This window comes from Lissotriton vulgaris, chromosome 9, assembly GCF_964263255.1.
Source record: "Lissotriton vulgaris chromosome 9, aLisVul1.2, whole genome shotgun sequence".
In the NCBI taxonomy this organism is placed as follows: Eukaryota; Metazoa; Chordata; class Amphibia; order Caudata; family Salamandridae; genus Lissotriton; species Lissotriton vulgaris.
The window spans coordinates 1,225,434,563-1,225,449,987 of NC_141697.1; the positions used below are offsets into that span (position 1 = coordinate 1,225,434,563).

Here is a 15,425-nt window from a genome sequence, read left to right on the forward strand (position 1 = left end):
ATGTTGAACTGCTAAAAATATAAGCAGAGGTGGCTCCAGCCCCTTACCAACTTTGTGCCATATGGATCTAACAACCTTTTCTTTACAAAGTGTTAGAAGTCCAATAGGGCCATAAGGGGAGCAATATATGGGGGCACATTAGGGGCATGCGAGTCGGAAAGAGACTTTATATGGTTTGATCTCTGGTTCGCTTCAATGTACATCTTTGATACCCGTAACATACACTAAAATGTACACCTACCTGTATTGGCCAATCACGCACATAGAGTGGTCATGAATGCTTAAAAAAAACTAGATGCAAGCTCATCAATTATGTAAAGTAAACTTCACAAACAGACCAGATAAGGACACAGGGGCCTCACCATTCAAATACTTTTCTGCAACAGCAGTTCATTAAAAAAGGTCAAGGGCATAAGCTATGCACAACAGTTTATTTAGGAAAAACTCAAGGATCTACACGAATGACCACTTGCTAAATACAGAATGGTGTCCAGTCTATTTATCAGAAATGCATAGCTTTCCTAGATCACCCATGGGTTTCACACCTGTTTCCACCACAAACTAAGTAGGTTTAAAGCACAGAAATGAGGAGAAATGGGCTACTTAGAAAAAGGCTATATAAATATAGACTTTTGATATAGCTCTGCAGGTTCCTGAAAGATGAGCGATTTTAGCACAACATTTTGTTGATGCAATTTAGTAGGGAGGGGGGGAAAACCACACTTTTGCGGAGCATTCCCCCCCCCCCCCCCCCCCCCGCCAGAAAACAAAAATGTAACTACATTTTGGTTATTTTCTCTGCCCCTTCAGGATAATCCACAAACCTTGGGTACCTTTAAAACCCATACAATCTTGAGGGTAAAAATTATGCAAGTTTGGCGTGGATGACTTTTATGGAAAAAAAGTTATACCGGAATAAGCTCAAAGTACCCAAAATAGAGGAAAACGGGCTCTGGGTGCAGTGGAAAATCCTCAGCAGTTAAGGGGTTATGGAATAAGCAAGAGTATCAGATCTGGGGGGAAAAAAGTGTATTTAAATCTTCAACAAAAAAATAAGAGAAATAAAAATCGACTAATAACACTGTTGACTTTCATACAGAGTGCTGCAGGGAGCCTCCATCTCAGCTCTATCCCAGAGGGCAATAAGGTTTACGGTCATAACCTTGGCCTTGATGGTAGCCTTTCTGGACTACCAAAATGTGCATTTTCAATCAAATATAAAGAGACGTTGACTCCAACCTCAACTACAGAAGAACTTGCACTTAAATTAAACTGGTAACTATTGCTTTCCCACAACAATGAAAAAATACGGTCAGGGGCGAACCGACACTCAGGGTTAAGAGGTACTGCTTTCTCAGTGCAATAAATACTTTTACAGAAGGTTATGGAAGCAGGAACACTATTAAACAGTACAATTCACTTTAAATATTGTGAAATATTCGCCCATTTAACTTACCTCAAATACGATTTTTAAAATCCAACTCAAAGCTGTAGGCTGTGCTTTCTGAAAACGCTCACATGGCAACTAGCATAGGGATATGCGGCCAGTGGAGATTTGAGAGTTATTGCATTGAGGAGCTCCTCTTCTGTTACACTCTACGGGGTATATAGTTTCTCTGTAAGGCAGTCCATTTGAGTGGTCTTCATACAGGCTTAAAAAACTAAGAATTAAGGAGTCGTACCTTTTGCAGAATGGTCAGATTGATGTCATGGGGCATGCTTTCCCTTTGTTGGCTCTTTGTCTAAGCACATGTGCTACTAAAGAGAGTAATTGAGATTCCGAGTGGAGATCAGCAGGGGTATTGAGAATTCCCTCCACTCTGATCTCTGTCAAGCAAGTCAGGTGTTCAGGTGTACAAGATGTCTCTAGTGGCATCTCCTACATAGGATTCTCCAAACTATTTAAAAGAGAAGCAGAATTTATCAGCATAACCAAGTGTTTCTATAGCTACCTGGAAACAGTCTGGCGGTGGTGGGCTGAGGGAGGATGGAGGAATGAGGGGTAAAAAGGCAAGACACCCATGTTATTGGTTGCCAGCATCAAAACAAGGCCACTAGGCAGTTGCTTTCACAGTGCACCTGCTGCCCAAGCTTTAGTATGGAGGGGAGTCCATGAAGGCAAAAGGCTGATCAGCTGGCTTCTAATCTTTCAGCCAAACATGGGGTGGATGGGGAGGATGTGGGTGCATGAGGGGACGTCCATGCGCCTACAAATGTGTAGGGGTGAAGGTTGATAGCTGTTCTTAATGTCTGCTCTTGCTGACAGCAAAATTAGCAAAATACTAAAGATGGAAAGGGAATATCCACAGACCGTGATGATCTGTTTGAATTCAAGCATTTGGGTGAAAAAATAAATCCAGCACTCCCAATGGACTTTCGAGTTTACAAGCAGATAGCACTGCGATAAATGTTGGCTGAAGCATTCTTAAAACCCCAAATATTCACCTAAATGCTGAAATGGTCACAGAAAAACAGCTACGAACACACTATCAATAGACAAAAACCATCCCATGAATTTTAGCCCCACGTCCATCCTACCGTTTTGTGCTAAATTTGACGCAAATAATAAAGAACTTAAACTGCAGCAATGTACTCATCATTGCAGAGTTTTTGGCTCCCGCACCACCGGATTATGAGAAAGCATGGAATTATTTTCACTACTGAGTCAAGAGATTTCAGGCAGCCAATGGATTAAAATGCTGCATAGATGCCAGAACTATAGAATGGCCCTTGGCATCAGACAGTCAATCAGGGCGTAATCCTACAGCAGCTTAAATCAAGCCAGAAACAAGGCCCTGAACTGGAACCAATGAACACCTTTCAGTGGGAGAAGGAAGACAGATGTACATAATGCGGTTAATGGGCTAGCCTGCATCAGGGATTCACACCTTGCTACTATTGCTTTATTTGATGCTTCCGCTCCTAGCTTCTGCTTGATCGTTCGGAACAAATTTTTCACTATGCAGGCGTAGACTGAGGGATAACCTTCCAATGTTGAAGTCCCCATGGGTGTATCACAGGTACAAAACATGCAAGTGTTCCTGCACCCTGAAATCCTTCAGATTGCATAGGTTGAGATGTGACACATACAACTAGTTCCACTCAATATTTCTAAAGGAAAAACATAACCTAATCTCATTTGAGCCACTCCGATTTTAAACAGTGGTTGAGCTATAGGATTAGAGGCTGGACTACCCTTGTCCAAGACTTTGCTGTTATTTTTTAATAATCAGCCGGGCATAGTCACCCAACATTAAAAAGTCTAAATCGGTTCTGTGATGGGATGGAGCAAGTTGTAGGTTCTCGGAATTATAAAGGGACACTTCTTTCTCACCGTATGCATTTATCTGTATAGAGCGAATAAGTACCAATGTGACCACTTTATTCACCAAACACCTGGCAATTTAATTTTTTTCACCGAATAGGACCTTAAAATACACAGGGGTTTTGATTAAGGCCTGCCTGAAGAGCACTTGAAGGCCATCCCAGTCAACTCAAGGATAGCTAGATATTAAAAAAAACAGACACACGTTAAGGCAAAAAGTAAGCCGCAAGAAGACACTTTGAGCTTGTGGGCACCGTCTAAAAGTTCAATGACGAACCATTACTTACCATATGTGGGCATGAACTACAAGGCTAGCTTTCCCTTTCAAGATGCATCCCTTAGGTCTAGGGAAACCAATTGCAATGGACTCTCCCGCTGGTTAAGAAAGAAAGGTCTAGTTAGAGGTCGAGCAGGAGACGGTGCCATATTTATAACAGAAAAATACTGCCATTTGTTTAACTCCAACATCGATTTGCTTTTGCAAAGTTTTGTTTTCGTCTTTATAGACATATTTGCAACGCAGTGCAGCAACATGTGGGAGGTTCAGGGGAGGAGGGAGCTTCAAGCACTAACAGTGGGAAGGAAGGTGGGTGGGGTGGGTAAATCGAGCACAAACAGCAGTAGGAGGGGAGGGCGGAGTGGCAAATCAAACCCTGACTGCTGGAGGGCAGAGATGGGTGGGAAAGCAAACAAAGAGAGGGGGCAAGCATGTACAGTGGGAATAGGCAGGGGTCGGTACAAGCAGGCAAGGACAATGGGACGTAACAGATTGCAGGTGGTGGGTGGGGTGGAGAGCAGCAACAACAAGCAGGGTGGGGTTAATGAGAGGGACTGCAGCGACATGTACTGTGCAAGAGTGCATGTATAAGGTAATTAAAAAAAAAAGTCTGAGGCCAGAAAAAAAGACATTGGCCGCAGACATGTGACCGCCCTGATCCTTTCAGGCGCGGCCGCTCCGCACACTGCTCCCGGCCCTGCCTTGACTGCCTGGTATCGTAGCGCTTACAGCCTGACTGCATCCCGCTACCTCGCCTTGCACACACAAGCGCCTCTGCAATATTGATTTATACGATTGAGACCGCAGCGCTAGATTGCCAGATTGTGGCCTAATTTATTTTGCTTGGCTGAACATATCGTAGCGCTAGATTGCCAAAGTGAGCTTTTACAGTTGTGCTGTGCTGCCTGCTGTTTTCTTCTGTGTCTGATTGTTAAAATTGCATTGCGTTGTTGGTTTGTGCCTGCTTTGGCTCGCTGCCATTTTGTTGTTATTTTTGTGTGTGGAGTGGAGGAGTGTGGCTCACTGATTAGAGCGGCAGACCCTGATGCAGAGGTCTGGCCCGGGACCAGGATTCAATTCCCGACGTGGCAGGGTCCTGAGCCCAGAAATGTCTACGGACTCGATAATTCTCGCCTCGGTGCCTACTCTAATCATGGGGTTCCACGCTGCAACTCTGGGCAATAGCTTGCTTAATCTCGACTACGGCGGCCCACCCGCTGCGGGATGCCTGGCTTTCACCTTGGGGGTGCCCAGTAGGGGTTATCTCACAGGGAAAAAGCCAGGACGGGTTCCCAAGGCAAGCGCCTTGATGCCTTCGGGTGATACGTGCGCTATATAAGTCGCAATACATTTACATTTACATTTGTGCCTACCTGACCAGATTTCCGCCCCGCACCCGCACCCGCCTCCCAGCTGCCCCTCCCTCCCACTGATACTGTAGGCCCTGCGCTCCCACAGCTGCGCTGTGACCGCCCTGATCCTTTCAGACGCGGCCGCTCCGCACACTGCTCCCGGCCCTGCCTTGACTGCCTGGTATCGTAGCGCTTACAGCCTGACTGCATCCCGCTACCTCGCCTTGCACACACAAGCGCCTCTGTAATATTGATTTATACGATTGAGACCGCAGCGCTAGATTGCCAGATTGTTGCCTAATTTATTTTGCTTGGCTGAACATATCGTAGCGCTAGATTGCCAAAGTGTGCTTTTACAGTTGTGCTGTGCTGCCTGCTGTTTTCTTCTGTGTCTGATTGTTAAAATTGCATTGCGTTGTTTCTGTTTGTGCCCGCTTTGGCTCGCTGCCATTTTGTTGTTATTGTTGTGCCTACCTGACCGGATTTCCGCTTCGCACCCGCCTCCCAGCTGCACCTCCCTCGCCCCTCCACTATCCACTTATGACAGATGCATCTGCGCGCAGCGTTCACGCGCAGCGGTCGAGCCCTATGCGCGCAAAAGGTGCCCCAAAGGTAAGCCCGTCTACGCCCGTCCGCGCCTGGACCGCGCCCAGCGCCAGACCCCCTGGCCCTCGCAATACCCACTCCACCCGCATAACGTACGACGCCGCTACCCTCTTTGCCCTTAACCCCGGACGCACACCTAAATGCTGCGAAGCTACCCCAGGACAAACCCATGGACCATTCGCCTGCCACTCCTGCAAGTTCACCTGCATCAGAACCCACACCAATTCCACTTCCTCCAAACACAGCTCCGACTCAAACCACCTGAAGTGCATCCTGCTGAACACCCACTCGATCCACAGACACGCCACTGAACTCTGGGACCTACTCGACACTTCATCACCGGACGTCGCCTTCCTTACAGAAACCTGGATGAACGCCTCATCAGCACCCGACATCGCCATAGCCATCCCGGACGCCTACAAGATCATCCGAAAAGACCGCACCAACCAAACAGGAGAAGGCATCGCCATCGTCCATAAGAACACCATCCACATCACGACCAGCTCCGACGACAACCTCGCGACCGCCGAACACCTTCACTTCCAGATCCACACCGACCCCAGGACCACACTTAGAGGCACCCTCATCTACAGACCACCAGGAACCCGCACACAATTCAACGAAGACATCACTGACTTCATTAGCCCACATGCCCTCACCTCCGAAAACTACATTCTACTGGGAGACCTCAACTTCCACCTAGAAAAGAAAAACGACTACAACACCACCACCACCCTTCTGGACAACCTGGCCAACCTCGGTCTCAAACAACTTGTTGACACCCCCACCCACCTAGCCGGACACACGCTCGACCCTTTCTTCACCTCCAGCAAACACATCTCCTTCAACCACACCACAGCTCTCCATTGGACGGACCACAGCTGCGTTCACTTCAGCTACAAAAAGACCACGACCCACAACCCCCCACAACCTATTCCTCGAAGAAATTGGAACAAAATCACCACCGATCAACTCTTCACATCGCTTAACCAAAACCCTCCTGCCATATCATCGGACCCAAACAAAGCTGCCACCAAACTCACGCAATGGATCACTCACAGCGCTGACGAATTAGCACCCCTGAAAAACCACCAGATCAAACAAGGTAACAAAAAAGGCCCCCAGGTTCAACGAGGACCTCAAGAAATCCAAGAAGTTATGTCGTACTCGCGTGAAAAACTGGAGAAAAAAACCCAACCACTGACAACCTGACCACCCTCAAGGGCGCCACCAGCAAACACCACCAATTGATCCGATCCACCAAGAAATCAGCATTCAAGGATCGACTCGACAACAACGCCCACAACAGCAAGGAACTATTCAACATTGTCAAAGAATTTACCAACCCCACCGCCAGCACCAACGACATCACCCCTTCTCAAGACCTCTGCGACTCTTTATCCTCTTTCTTCCACAACAAAATTGCCGACATACATAACAGCTTTGAAATCCAATCTGAAGAACAGTCCACCCCACCCACCTCCGAACCAAAACAGCACTCTCACAACCTTTGCGCCTGGAACCCCATCACCACTGAAGACACCATCCGCCTGATACCTCTATCCACTCTGGTTCACCAACCGACCCATCCCCCACCACATTTTCAACAAAGCAGACTCCATCATCGCACCCCATCTCCGCGATGTCATCAACTGTTTCTTCTACTCGGCTACCTTCCCGGAAAGCTGGAAACATGCCGAACTCAGCGCCCTTCTGAAGAAACCCACAGCAGACCCCTCTGAACTTAAGAACTACCGCTCCATCTCACTCCTCCCATTCCCTGCCAAAGTCATTGAGAAAGCCGTCAATAGTCAGCTCGCCGCCTTCCTTGAATCCAACAATTCCCTCGACCCCTCACAGTCCGGCTTCGAGCCAAACAGCACCGAAACCGCCCTCATCGCAGCTACAGACGACATCCGAACACTACTAGACAACGGAGAAACAGTCGCCCTCATCCTACTCTACCTCTCCGCCGCCTTCGACACAGTCTGTCATAGCACCCTTATACAACGCCTCAGCAACGTCGGAATACAAGGAAAAGCTTTGGACTGGATCATCTCGTTCCTCGCCGGAAGAACCCAGAGAGTCCGCCTCCCCCCATTCAAATCAGAGGCCACCGAAGTAATCTGCGGCGTTCCACAAGGATCTTCACTCAGTCCCACCCTCTTCAATGTTTACATGAGTCCCCTCGCATCCATCGCATCCAACACAACCTCAACATCATCTCCTACGCTGACGACACCCAGCTGATCCTCTCCCTCACCAAAGACCCAAACACCGCCAAAACCAATCTACACGAAGGAATGAAAGAAGTAGCCGAATGGATGAAGAACAACCGTTTAAAACTTAACTCGGACAAAACGGAGGTCCTCATCCTAGGATCATCCCCCTCATCCTGGGACGACTCATGGTGGCCACTGGCACTGGGTACAGCACCCATCCCTACAAATCACGCACGTAACCTGGGCTTCATCCTGGAATCCTCCCTCTCGATGACCAGACAAGTCAACGCCGTCTCCTCTTCATGCTTCAACATCCTACGCATGCTCAAAAAAACCTTCCGTTGGATCCCCGCCGAAAAAAGAAAGACAGTCACCCACGCACTGGTCACTAGCCGACTGGATTATGGAAATACCCTTTACGCCGGAACCAAAGCCAAACTACAGAAAAACTCCAACGCATCCAAAACGCCTCAGCCAGACTCATACTGGACATCCCCCGTCAAGCTCACATTTCCGGTCACCTGAAAAACCTCCACTGGCTTCCAGTCAACAAGAGGATAACGTTCCGTCTCCTCACCCACGCACACAAGGCCCTCTACGACCTAGGACCCGAATGCCTCAACACAAGACTGTCCTTTTACACACCCACCCGCCAACTACGATCATCCAATCAAGCCCTCGCCACAATTCCGCGCATCCACAGATCCACCATGGGAGGAAGATCCTTCTCCTACTCAGCGGCCAAAACCTGGAATTCTCTCCCCACTCACCTCCGCCTCACACAGAACCACCTCTCCTTCAGAAAACAGCTAAAAACTTGGCTTTTCGATAAGTAATGCACCCACCCTCCCTCAAGCGCCTTGAGACCCTCTGGGTGAGTAGTGCGCTATACAAATGATTGAACTTGAACTTAGACAGGAAGCACACACAGCCCCAGGAAGAAGCAAAGACAAGGAGGAGGCTCAGGCACATAAGAAGCAAGGAAATGAGTGCCGTCTGAGCAAACAAATGGTCAGGAATTTTAGGCAAGGGGCGGACTTTACTCTTAGCCCGTTTAAAACGTTTGATTGTGTTATTAGATTTTGCTGATAGTGCACGTGAAGCACTGTTCAGCAGAAACCTAAAAACCACTGAAACGCCTTAGTTATGCTTAACCAAATGTAATGTTCATCCAGCTCCCTCCTGATTCACTGCTCATTAACTAGCATGCTCACTGCACACATCTTTCATCCCCACAAGACCCAATAGAGACAAAGACAAGTACATTCAGATACTTCTCTTTGAACACACTTATATAATTACCATATTCACTCTACTACGGACTACTACTTTTAGACCAGCCTTACTGCATCCCTCAAACTCCCTCACATAGTAAAGCACTCCTTGCTAATATGCATTTTATTTAGTGAAGAAAACAATCAAAAGAAAATGTCTACGAAGTGCAAGTAACATGTTGCTGCAAGTTTAAGAAGCTTTGATACAGCATTATCAAATACAGGTGAGGGGGATTGTAATTACTAACAGGAAGCCCTTGCAGATTTGGAAAAATACTTTAAAATGTTTGTATAGAACCTATGTCTTTTCAAGACTATACTATGTCACAGGTTTAACTGCAATAAAGTTTTTAGCCACTACATGGACTGTTGGAAATACGGATTTCAAGAAAACAATTTAGGATTGATACAAATAGTAAATAAAAAAGGTAATAAAGACTTGGGTAATAGCAAGCCTAGTGTAAGAGGCTATTTCAATCACCAAAGTGACTAACTAGTCCATTTCTTAGGTGAGTCAAGTAACCAGGAGAAAACCAAAGTCTCCAAATTCTTCTCTATTGAGAGGTCCCACCAGGCCCTAGGGCCGAGGCCTGGACCGGGAGCAACCCCCCTCCCCGCACGATAATAGCGCGCCTGCTCAACTCCAGAGACATTTACATCCTACAATTGGCGTTCCAAGATGGAGGAGATCTACAGCATGAAAACGCCACCATCGGATTTTTTCCGGACTTTACGCTCCAGGTACAGCGATGAACCTTTGATGCGGTGAAACAGGCTCTACGAGATCAGAACATTAAATACATGATGTTGTTTTCAGCCAAGTTAAAAATAAATCGCAGAGGGTAAGACCTTTTTCTTCAACGTGCCAGAAGAGGAGAGCGACTGGCTGGAGAATGGTTGGGCGCAAGGGGGTCAGGGCCCAACAACACAGCCCCAAGGAGAGATGGTGAGCAGAGAGGCGAGGACCAGGCAGCTGACAATCCGACTCAGCGGCAGCAACCAGATAAGGGACCACCTCTGGGGTACTAGGTCCTTAACTTGGAGAGAGTGTTTGTAAGGGTTGTGGTGGGAACTGCACCAAGCTTGTTGTGGATCTGGGGCGCTGGAGATCAGCTACGGAGACAATGTTGCGGAGGCAGACGACAGATATTGGACTAGAGACATATGTTCAAAGGTGCACCCATAAAGAGAACAGGGGCATGGTGTATCAGAGTGTTATATGAGGTATCATGTCGCAGGAGGCTGGCACATCACCCACAGTACTAGTTACCATTATACAGTTTGGGCGACAGGCACTCTGCATGTTGGGGAGGTGGGAGGTTCTTTACTCACCGAGCAGGGTTGCGGAGAGGCGAGGGGGGGGGGGGGGGGGGGGGGGGTGTTTACTTGTTTTTTTGTGAGCTTTGATGTTTCTAGCTCAAGACCAAACGATAAGCAACGTGCATGAACAGAGGGGAAGAATGGGGTGAGATGCATACCCAACCTGTGCCACCATTGATAGGGTAAGGGAGAACCCCGCGCAGCTCAAGACCTGGAATGTAAATGGTCTAGGGAATAAAAAACACACTCTGGTCCTACAACATATTTCAATTTCAAAAGTGCTTTATTCGAGTATTACTCATAAAAGCAGACAAACAAACACATAATAAAATACAATTAAATTACAGAGTCAGACATGACTTAAGCACAATACACGTTAAAAAGACAGTTTAAAATAACAGTTCATCCTGTTATTTACAATCAAAGGTGCAAAGTTCATATAGTAAAAAGTCATATTTAGAAACAATCCTATTTCGCAGTTAAAAATCAGTGTAAATTTTTTTTCGTCAGATAGACACCTAGCATGGGAACAGAGAATAGATAAACTAGCAGTCTCTGTTCGGCTAGGCAGAGAGTAGTCACCCTGCTAGCAATCTCTGCCTAGTTACCCACGCCCACCCCAAGTACTTGGCAGTCGCTATAATAATCCAGTTTAAGGAGGTAGATTTAACAATGCGTAGAGCTACCATGCTACTTTTAGTACCCAGATTTCTACACATGGGAGCCAACCAAACACGTCTAGGAACAGAATATGCATGACAGGCAAACAAGAAGTGACCCAACGTTTCTTTTCCTTCCCCACAAACTGGGCAAATAGCTGGACCTCCATTTCTCCATTTTGATGTTAAACTACTCAGAGGTAAAGAGCCAGCCCTCATTTGGAAAAACAGTTTCCTATCCATGGGTTTAGTTATAATATCCCAGTAGATTTCAAAAATCGGAAACAGTTTAGCTTCAAGGAAGGCAGTCGTCATAGACCCATAATTATTGCTAAGGAGACTCTTGTTCTCAGCCTGTTCCCAGAAAAGGTTTTTTATGAACAGCTTGGATGGGAAGGATGACCCGGTTGGATCGGACCACAGTTCGCTTAACCCTAGTTGGCTTAATGCTATTTTTAATGATCTAAACCATCCGATTTTATGAAATCGGTCTGCTTTGATCACATCAGCAAATCCTTCTGCATATTGTGACAGCTCAGGGGTGGTCCAGATTCTACGCCAGTATAATATTGGTCGGAGTTTACACATTGCCGAGATTTCCTTCCTGCCAAGGTCATATCTGAGTGGCAAGAGGGGGCTGCTCTGTGGGGTGCCAGTTAGTTTTCGGAGGAAGTTATTCTCTGACGTCTGTAGCTCCTGGAGGTTTTCTTGCCCCCACAGCTCTGCCCCGTACAGTGCTGACCCTATTGCCTTAGCCTCGTATATGATTAGTGGCGGTTTGATTGGTTTAGTTAAGGATTTCCTGTGCTCCTTGATGATGGTACCAGCCAGTTGCTTGTGTCTTAATACTGCAAGATTTAAGTGGTGGTTCCATCTGTTATCATTTGAAATGTGTATCCCCAAGTAAGTAAAAGAATTAACTACTTCAAGGCAACGCCCACTCATGGATATTTTGGATTTAAAATTCCTACAAGGATTAAAAGCCATGAGTTTTGTTTTAGCTGCGTTTACCTCCAAGCCATGATCACTACAAAATTTGTCAAAAATTACCAATGCCTTTTGCAGACTGCTAGGGGATTTTGATAAAATTAAGGTGTCGTCTGCGAACATTAAAATAGGAACTTTTGCACCTGCGAGTGTGGGAGCATCTACGGGCTCAGCTTGCATACGGGGGACAATTCCGTTTATGAAAAGAGTAAACAATGTCGGTGCCATTGAACAGCCCTGTCGAACCCCACGCTCGACAGGGAAGTCAATAGTATCGTTGCCGTAACCACCCCATTGGATCTTAGCATAAGTGCCCTCATGGAGTCTCATGATCAAAGTTAAAATAGTCATCGGGACCCCCAAAGCTGCCAACACGTCCCACAATTTTGCCCTCGGCACCAGGTCGAATGCAGCCCGTAGGTCAAAAGCTGCGTAGAGACTGCATACAACATATTAAAAAGGCATGCCCCAGATCTTGGAATGGTACAGGAGAGACATTAAAGGGAACAAATAAAAGGCACTGTCCATTTTGGCTATAAGCTGGTAGCCCACTCGGGGTACACAACTGACGCCCTGGGGGGGGGGGGGAGATCCTGATGCAGTCCGCCCTCCCGCTTATAGTGGAGAGAGTCTGGTCTGATGATGCTGGCTGCTGCGTGGCGGGGAGGTGGTAGGACGTGGTATAAACTTCTGCTCATTCTATGCTCGCCCGTGACTTAAGAAGATGGTCTTCCCAACAATCAGTAAAATCCTTATAAGACTCTTAACTGGCACGCTCCTAGCTGGGCACATTGTTAATGCAGTTTCGGAACTAGATCGCTCGCGCGACTCGGGAAGAGGCTTCTCCTCAGATTCCTTTCTGCTTTGGGATTAGTGGCTATATGGCGGCCTCAACAGCAACAGTATACATACTACTCAGCAAGTCACAGCTCGTTTTCCAGACTTGCTTATTTAATCACACCAGGCGACAGGGTAGGAGAATTTTCAGCATCCCAACATAAGGCTCTGGGCAATTCAGATCACTCCCCAGTAAGTTTAACGATTCAGGAGCCACACGTTAACAAGGGTGCATTCCCAAAGATAGACCCATGGAGAATGAGGGACAACGTGCTGAGGAATAAGCTGCGGGAGGGTACGGACTGGTATTTTCAGGAGAATGGTGGCACAATGGACTCCCAACGTACACTATTGGAGGCATATAAAGCAGTGATTAGGGGCAAAGCACAGGCACTTATGGGGGCTAAAAAAGGATGAAGCAAGACACATGGCATCACTAGAACAAGAAGTGCTACGGGCAGAACAGAGAGCAACAGAAAGGGGAGACGCAGACTAACGTCATGCTTTAGCCATGCACCAGTCTGAACTGAGAGCAGCTGCTGAGGGTGCAGCATGGGCGCACGCGCAGGCAGTACAACACCGCCTCTATGACGTCGGCGATAAGGCATCCAGGTTGATTGCATGGCTCGAGAAACACAAAAGAGAAAGGTCATGGGTGGCATCTGTCAAAGATGGGAAAGGTATTAGCTGCACAGACAGAACAGACATTGGGGAGGTGTTTGCTTCATACTATGAATGTGTCTAATCGCCAGTTAACAAGAGATCTGAAAGTGACTGCTCTGAATTTCTAAGACTTTGCATTGCTGGCAGTCTCTGGAGATGACAGGAAGGCTTTAAAGAATGAGGTCATGGAAGATGAATGGTCGACGGCACTGGGATCCTTAAGGGTGTGAAAGGCAGTTGGCCCCAAAGGACTTGCCGTCAAGTTATTCAAGGGCTTAGCCTCCAACATAAAGGCACCACTATGCAATATGTTGCAGGAGGGGCAAGAAGAGGGACACCTGCCAGTCGATCAGAGGGTGGCCATTATTGTAGTAATACAACAAGCCTGGGAGGCCCCTGGACCGCTGTAGCTCATACAGGCCGATTTCCATCCTTAAGGTCGAGGTCAAGGTCCTGGCCAAGACCCTAGCCAATAGACAAATACAGATCATCACTGGGTTGCTTCAGAGATCAATCGGGATTCATGCCCCATTGAAGCACCAGACAACCTGCGCTGGTTATATGGAGTGCTACACACGACGCAAGATCCCGATGGCCAGCAATCTGCGCTGATGGCGCTAGACGCATCTATGGCCTTCGACAGCATTGGATGGATAGATCTGTTTGACGTTCTAACAAAGTTTGAGTTATGGCCTTAATTTTTGCAAGTGGGTGAGACTCCTCTATCAGGACAAGATGGTCCAAGTGCGAGTCAACAGTGTGTTGCCACGACCATTTCACTCGCGGAGGAGCACAAGACAGGGGTGCCCTCTGTCGCCCTTGCTGTTTGCGTTGGCATTGGCCTTGGCACACTGGATCAGGAGGACCCTAGGATATGAGGTATTGAGGCACCGGGAGGCTGGGAAGATCGTATATCGTATGCGGACGATATTTTGTTTTATCTTGCAAGGCTCTACTACACAATTGCCAGGGTGCTTCATCTCTTTGTATTATTTGGGAGCCACTCGGGTTATACTATAAACTGGGAACACCCCCCCAAAAAGCGGTGTACGGCTCCGGTGGTTAAGGAGAGTTTTAAATATTTGGAGATTCAGGTGGTGCAGAATCAGCAGCTGTTTTTGGAAAAGAATCTTAGCCCCCAGTTGGAGAGACTCCATAGTGATGTACCACATTGGTGAACCCTACCGTTGTCTCTAGCAGGCAGGGCAGCCCTCTTAGAGAGGATGGCCCTGCCGCGCTGGTTGTACATCCTGCAGAATACTCCCCTATCCCGCCAACGGTTTTTGAAAAAGATCACCCAAGCTACTCGGGAATTGCTGTGGCAAGCAGGTACGCCTAGGATAGCATTACACAAGTTGCAGAGAGGGATATATGATAAGAGGCCTGGCGATACCGGATATATGACTACTACTGGGCATCGCAACTACTAGAAGTAAACGACTGGATATACTCTGATAGAGATGAGCCAGCATACAGAGTAGACAACACGCTATGCCTGCAGGGAATTGTGAGCCACTGCTGTATTTGCGAAAGAATGCTCCTAGCTGGCTTCCGCATACAGTGGTTGTTGTGATGTGCTGGAGGGATGCAAACCGGGCCCTGGGGTGACAAGATAAACTGACCAGCAGAATGCCGCTGTGGGCTAGTGCAGAGTTGACATAAGTGGCCTCGCTCCAAGGGTTTGCAGGCTGGAAAATAATTGGAATAGATAGACTAGGGGATGTATGGAAGGAGGGAGCCCTTCTTTCGTTTGAGGACCTACAGCGTGAGTTTGAGCTGGCTGAGAACCAAAGGTTCAATTATTTGAGATTTAAACACACACTGCTGACTCAGTTGGAAGGGAGACACCTTTCTTTCAGACTACTCTTCTCCAAGAGGATACATTATTAGACCATATCCCAGA

At 47.4% G+C, this 15,425-nt stretch overlaps 1 protein-coding gene across 8 annotated transcripts in view; it reads right to left on the bottom strand.

Annotated features, from left to right (window-relative positions):
- Positions 1 to 15,425, bottom strand: part of CCDC71 (coiled-coil domain containing 71) — a 171,308-nt gene that overhangs the window by 67,577 nt on the left and 88,306 nt on the right. The window lies entirely within an intron of this gene.